Below are 7,595 nucleotides of genomic sequence, written 5' to 3' on the forward strand. Positions count from 1 at the left end.
GCGAGTTTGTGAGTCCAGGGTGGCCGCTATGTGTCACCGGCAGGAAGGTCGCCTTGGGACGCCCCCACTACCGCCTCCCCCGGGACTCTGAGCGAACCTTGTGGGAGATTTCATTATGGAAGGCGAGGCTGTAGGGCGAGTTTGTGAGTCCGCGGTTTATGGCGCGTGTGTGCAGGCGTGCAGGTACAGCAGGTTTATGGTGTGTGTGTGTGTGTGTGCGTGTGTGTGTGTGTGGTGTGTGTGTGTGGTGTGTGTGTGTGTGTGTGTGTGTGTGTGTGTGTGTGTGTGTGTGTGTGTGTGTGTGTGTGTGTGTGTGTGTGTGTGTGTGTGTGTGTGTGTGTGTGTGTGTGTGTGTGTGTGTGTGGTGTGTGTGTGTGTGTGTGTGTGTGTGTGTGCGTGTGTGTGTGTGTGTGTGTGTGTGTGTGTGTGTGTGTGTGTGTGTGTGTGTGTGTGTGTGTGTGTGTGTGTGTGTGTGTGTGTGTGTGTGTGTGTGTGTGTGTGTGTGTGTGTGTGTGTGTGTGTGTGTGTGTGTGGTGTGTGTGTGTGTGTGTGTGTGTGTGTGTGTGTGTGTGTGTGTGTGTGTTACATGTGTGGTTTATGATGGGTAGGATGAAGATGATGGTTGACAGACAGGGGCGTGTATGGCATAGTTGACGGGCTATGACGTGAATGTGGGCGAGAGAGAGGACGCGGGTGAGAAGGAGGTTTGTATGTGGGCGTGTGGAGTCATGGATGTGTGAAAGGGTTAGACAATGATGTGGGGAGGGGTGAGGAGGGTGTGGGAGAGGTGTGGGAGGGGTGTGTGGGAGGGGAGGGTGTTGGGGGAGGGTGTGGGGAGGGTGGAGAAGAGGTGAGAGGTGTGAGAAGGAGGTGTAGGAGGGTGTGGGGAGGGGGTGTGGAAGGGGTTGAGAGGGAAAGAATATACAGATGTGTGAAGGTATAATGAGGAAAGGGGGAAAGATGAGATAACTGTAATGAGAATGGAGAGAGGTAGTGTGTGAATGAGTAGCACTTCCTCCCCTGAATGTCTGAGGGATGAGTATGTGTGGAGAGTGGGGGAGAGGGATGTATGTGGAGTGGGGGAGAGGGATGTGTGGGGAGAGGGGGAGAGAGGGATGTGTGGAGAGGTGGGGAGAGGGATGTATGGGAGTGGGGGGAGAGGGATGTATGTGGAGGAGGGGAGGGAGGATGTGTGGGGAGAGGTGGGGAGAGGGATGTATGTGGAGAGTGAGAGAGGATGTATGTGGGAAGTGGGGGGGAGAGGGATGTATGTGGAGAGTGGGGGGAGAGAGGGATGTGTGGAGAGTGGGAGAGGGATGTGGAGATGTGGGGGGAGAGGGGAGGTGGAGAGTGGGGAGAGAGGGATGTATGTGTGTGGAGGGGGGAGAGAGGGATGTGTGTGGAGGTGGGGGGGGGAGAGAGGGGTGTGGAGAGTGAGAGGGGAGGTGTGGATGGTGTGGAGGTGGGGGGGGGGGTGGGGGTGGGGGGGGAGGGATGTATGTGTGGAGAGTGGGGGAGAGGGATGTATGTGGAGGTGGGGAGAGAGGGATGTATGTGGGGAGTGGGGGGAGAGTATGTGTATGTATGTGGAGAGGGAGGAGAGGGGGTGATGTGTGGGGAGAGGGGTGGGGGGGGAGGGAAGGGTGGGGGTGGAGAGGGGGGAAAGAGGGTGTATGTGGAGAGTGGGGGAGGGAGAGTGGGGGAGAGTGAGAGGAGGGTGAGGGAGGGGTGTATATGGAGGGGAGGGGTGTGTGTGGGGGAGAGGGAGGGGAAGGGTGTGTTTGTAGAAGGGAGGGAAGGGAGGGGTGTAAGTAGAGGGGAGGGAGTGTATATTGGAGGTAGAATAGGTGCTCTGTGTATAGTGAAGGGAAGCACAATGAAGGGGGTCTATGGTATACACAGAGAGAGGAATATTATTGGAAAAGGTGCACATGATACAAGTGTACACATAAGAATGTGTACAGGATGATAGACACACTAGAGATACACAATGAATATACTGTGCGTGGTGAAGGTGTGGTACAATACAGGTGATACAGTAGACACTCATCGTTACTGTACGTGGTGAAGGTGTGGTACAATACAGGTGATACAGTAGACACTCATCGTTACTGTACGTGGTGAAGGTGTGTACAATACAGGTGATACAGTAGACACTCATCGTTACTGTACGTGGTGAAGGTGTGGTACAATACAGGTGATACAGTAGACACTCATCGTTACTGTACGTGGTGAAGGTGTGGTACAATACAGGTGATACAGTAGACACTCATCGTTACTGTACGTGGTGAAGGTGTGGTACAATACAGGTGATACAGTAGACACTCATCGTTACTGTACGTGGTGAAGGTGTGGTACAATACAGGTGATACAGTAGACACTCATCGTTACTGTACGTGGTGAAGGTGTGGTACAATACAGGTGATACAGTAGACACTCATCGTTACTGTACGTGGTGATGGTGTGGTACAATACAGGTGATACAGTAGACACTCATCGTTACTGTACGTGGTGAAGGTGTGGTACAATACAGGTGATACAGTAGACACTCATCGTTACTGTACGTGGTGAAGGTGTGGTACAATACAGGTGATACAGTAGACACTCATCGTTACTGTACGTGGTGATGGTGTGGTACAATACAGGTGATACAGTAGACACTCATCGTTACTGTACGTGGTGAAGGTGTGGTACAATACAGGTGATACAGTAGACACTCATCGTTACTGTACGTGGTGAAGGTGTGGTACAATACAGGTGATACAGTAGACACTCATCGTTACTGTACGTGGTGATGGTGTGGTACAATACAGGTGATACAGTAGACACTCATCGTTACTGTACGTGGTGATGGTGTGGTACAATACAGGTGATACAGTAGACACTCATCGTTACTGTACGTGGTGAAGGTGTGGTACAATACAGGTGATACAGTAGACACTCATCGTTACTGTGCGTGGTGAAGGTGTGGTACAATACAGGTGATACAGTAGACACTCATCGTTACTGTACGTGGTGAAGGTGTGGTACAATACAGGTGATACAGTAGACACTCATCGTTACTGTGCGTGGTGAAGGTGTGGTACAATACAGGTGTTACAGTAGACACTCATAGTTCGCCTTACACGAGTTAGTTCACCAACATCCCAAAACATCAACAATATCCAGCAACAGGGCGGCGTCTCCATTATAAGTAAGTGAATATACGGACAAATAACATCAAGAACGATACCACAACGAAAAAATAACCAGATGTAAACAAACAAATCAACATTCACAAAAGATGTATTTAAGAATGACAAAGAACTTGGCTTAAAATAAAACAATTCGGTATTCAGTCAAACACCATTCCACCATAGCAACAATAACAGTGGGAGTTCATCTAGCCAATAACAAGCACCGACGCAAGACTCAAAACAAGCCAATGAAATTGAGAAGCGCAAAGCCCGCCAAAAGTAGACCAATCACGGGGCAGGTATTTCCCGGGAATTCCAGGTAGGCTTAATATGCAGCGATGGTAGTTTAATATTAAAGGTTACCTGCCAGTAGCCTACAGCAGTTGGGCCAGCCATACCTGCTATTATTGCTGGTGGTGAGAGAGAGAGAGAGAGAGAGAGAGAGAGAGAGAGAGAGAGAGAGAGAGAGAGAGAGAGAGAGAGAGAGAGAGAGAGAGAGAGAGAGAGAGAGAGAGAGAGAGAGAGAGAGAGAGGATTGCAAATAACAAAAGGTAGAAAGGCAAGAGAAGAAAGATTAAATAAAACTCCAAAGAGATAAACACAGATAAAACAAATAATACTACTAAAAAAAAAGAGACACACGAAAGAATTCGAAAAAGTGAAAAGGAAAAAAGGAGGCAGGAGAGAGAGAGAGAGAGAGAGAGAGAGAGAGAGAGAGAGAGAGAGATAGGGAGATAGGTAGGGGAGAAAAAGAGAGAGAAAAAAATATATAAATAAAAGTTTCAGGAGCAAATGGCTGGGTGAGTGCGGTGGCGTCGGCAGTCAGGTGTAAAAGGTCACCTGAACCTGGGAAAACATATTGACTTTATTTTTCTGCTCTCTGTTGGATGACCTCCCCTCACCCATCTCCCTCCTAGCTACCCATTCCCTCTCTCACCCACCTACCCATCCATTCCTCTCACCCACGTACCCTACCCACCACTCACCATCCACTCCCCCCTTCACCCACCACCATCACCCGTTACAGTTCTGTTCATCTAGGCGGTGATCCTGGCATTCCCCACACACGGATAACAACAACACCGGTAATGAACACGGAGAAGACGACGTGGCCATGGGTGAGAACACGGAGAAGACGACGTGGCCATGGATGAGAACACGGAGAAGACGTGGCCATGGGTGAGAACACGGAGAAGACGACATGGCCATGGGTGAGAACACGGAGAAGACGACGTGGCCATGAATGAGAACACGGAGAAGACGACGTGGCCATGGGCAATAAAGATAAATGAGAGAGCTGAGAGGAAACACGACTGAGAGGAGTAAAAGAGAGACAGAGAGACAGCTGGAAGTAACCATGAAATAGAGAGAACATGGAGAACATTACAGGAGAGATGACAGGAGGGGAGGAGGGGAGAGGCAATAAAAAACAGGGATGGAAAAGACAGCGAGAGAGACAGACAGACATATAGACAGAAAGAGAGAAAAGGAAAGGGAGAGACAGAGAAAAAAGAATTGAAAATATAGATATAGAGAGAGAAAGGAGTTATTGCTATTGAATTTTGGAAAGGGTTTCAGTAACTAAGGATATATATCTCCTCTCCCCCTGCCCCACGAGAGAGAGAGAGAGAGAGAGAGAGAGAGAGAGAGAGAGAGAGAGAGGGGGTGGGGAGGAGGCAGGTGGGTGGGGAAGAGGATAGATAAAGAAAATATTTAAATACGTTTAACACCACGACTCGCAGTAATTCATGTCTGACCCACCGCTACTTTACAACCCACTACGCCTCCCTCCTACCCATCCTTATTGCGCCTCCCTCCTACCTACCTTATTTACGCCTCCCCTACCTACCCTTACCCACTGCACCTCCCCCTACCTCAACCTTGCTGCGCCCCTTACCTCTCCCTTACTACGCCTACCCCTTACCCTTCTTTACCCACTGCACTTCTCCCCTACCCTCCTTTACTGTGCCCCCTACCCACTCTTACTGCGCCACCCCACCCAACCACCCTTACTGCGCCTCCCCTACCCACCCTTACTGCTCCCCCTCACCCACCTTTACTACGCCTCCCCTACCCACTCATACCGACTCACTGCGCCTCTCTCAAAACATTTAAAATTCCTAAACATCGCCCGACCGACCTCCGACCTCCCTCCCTCTGGCTCGGTCGCTTGGTCGGTCGGTCCAAAACCTACGTCATCTCCTAATCTTCATCTCGGTAAACCTTAAAATCGGCCAACAAACGCGACCCGACCATGTACCATCCGACTTCAAAATACCCGACCGACGTACTAACCATAATTACTCTTCCACCGACTCCTGAATTCGCTTACCTCTCCCGACTAACAAATATAGCCTCATTACTACACCCCTCCGACTCCTTCCTTCGATCCCGACCGACATAGGGACTCGAATACGACTCTGAACCCACACAAACGAACCCGACCAACACAGAAACTCGGATACCACACCTGAACCCACACAAACGAACCCGACCGACACAGGAGCTCGGATACCACACCTGAATCCATACAAACGAACCCGACCGACACAGGAACTCGGATACCACACCTGAATCCATACAAACGAACCCGACCGACACAGGAACTCGGATACCACACCTGAATCCATACAAACGAACCCGACCGACACAGGAACTCGGATACCACACCTGAACCCACATAAACGAACCCGACCGATGGCTCTACCGATTTAAACTCAACAAACCCCGTGTGATCAAGAGCACCGAGGCAGAGTGAACACTGGGTCAGTGTGTTGAGTATGGGACAACGTGGTAGTTAAGAACACCTCTGGGGCCTATTACACTTCTTTGCACTGACATCTGTAAGTTCCCTTCCTTTCCCATCCTCACTCTCCCACATTATCGAGTCATTTTCTTTTCCATATTCACTCTCCCACATTCACGCGTGCCGTCCCTTTCCCATCCTCACTCTTAACACATTATCGAGCCCCTTCCTTCCCATCCTAACTCTCCCACATTATAAAGTATCTTCTCTCCCATACCACTAAAGCCCCTCCCACCCACACCCCTCCCCACATCAATTTACTCCCACATGTTACCTGTCACTAAGTGCTTATTTACTTTTTTACTTTTTAATTACATTCATTTACACTCACCTGTCACCTGTGCTTATGTAACCCCCCACAGGTAAAATATATGACGTGTGGTGTTTTAGAGACAATTATGATCAACACTAATATTGTATTATACATAGAAGTGCGAAGGCTGAGTGGATAGAAGGCTCTCTTCTTGTCCTAAGGGTCATTGGTTCGAACCCAAGGCACCCGCATTCGACCCAGCTGTGAGTGGGTACCTGATTTTAGTTATTTCGTAGATGGTTAAGATCAAAGACTGCGACACACACACAGGTGGTTGGAGACGTAAGAAACAGGTGGTTGATGGTAAATAGCAGGTGGTTAACGATAAATAAAAGGTGGGTGAGTAAATTACAGGTGATTGTAGGTAATTGACAGATAGTCCACGGTTAATAACAGGTGGTTCTGGGTAAACAATATTTGGTTCAAGTTAAATAACAGGTGGTTTCGGGTAAATAACAGGTGGTTTGAGTCACAGGTGGTTACAGGTGGCCGGGCGCACTAAAAATATCCCTCTGTTTACACTCTCTGAGGACCAGGCTATTCCACCTCCCTCCTCTCCTTCCCTCTCACCCCCTCCTTCCTCCCTCTCTATCTTACCTCTTACTCCTTCCCTCTCACTCCTCCCTTCCTCCCCCCTCTCTATCTTACCTCTTCCCTCTCCCTCCCTCTCTATGTTTCCCTTCCCTCTCACTTCCTCTCTTTAAACTCCTTCCCTCCCACGCCCTACTTACATCTCTCCTCCCTCTCTCTCTCTCTCCAAAAATCCCATTACGTGTTCTCAATCCTCATACCATCACCGTCTATAGTGTGAGTTAACAATGAGAGGCCTGGGAGGGTTAGGCTTTGAGGGATTGGGAGATGGTGCGGAAGATTGGTGGGGGAGAGGGAGGAGGGAAGAGGAAGGGGGAGGGAGGGAAGGGAGGAGAGGGGGAGAGGGAGTGGGGGGAGAGAGAGAGGGAGAGGAGAAGGGACAGGAAGGAGTAGGGGGGAAGAGGAAGGAGTAGGGAGAGGGAGAAGTAAGGGAGAGGGTGTAGGGGAGAGGAAGGAGTGTAGGGATGGCAGATGAGCGACAGGTGAAGAAAAATGACGAGTAACAAAATATAATAAAAGTAGCAAGTAAAAATAACAAGTAAAAGTCGAAGTAAAAGTAACAAGTAAAAGTAACAAGTAAAAGTGACATAGACTCTACATATGTGACATATATGAGTAACATTATGACAGCGTTAAAAAGAAGAATGTGTGTGTGTGTGTGTGTGTGTGTGTGTGTGTGTGTGTGTGTGTGTGTGTGTGTGTGTGTGTG

Source organism: Homarus americanus, unplaced genomic scaffold (assembly GCF_018991925.1).
Source record: "Homarus americanus isolate GMGI-L3 unplaced genomic scaffold, GMGI_Hamer_2.0 scaffold43338, whole genome shotgun sequence".
NCBI lineage: Eukaryota > Metazoa > Arthropoda > Malacostraca > Decapoda > Nephropidae > Homarus > Homarus americanus.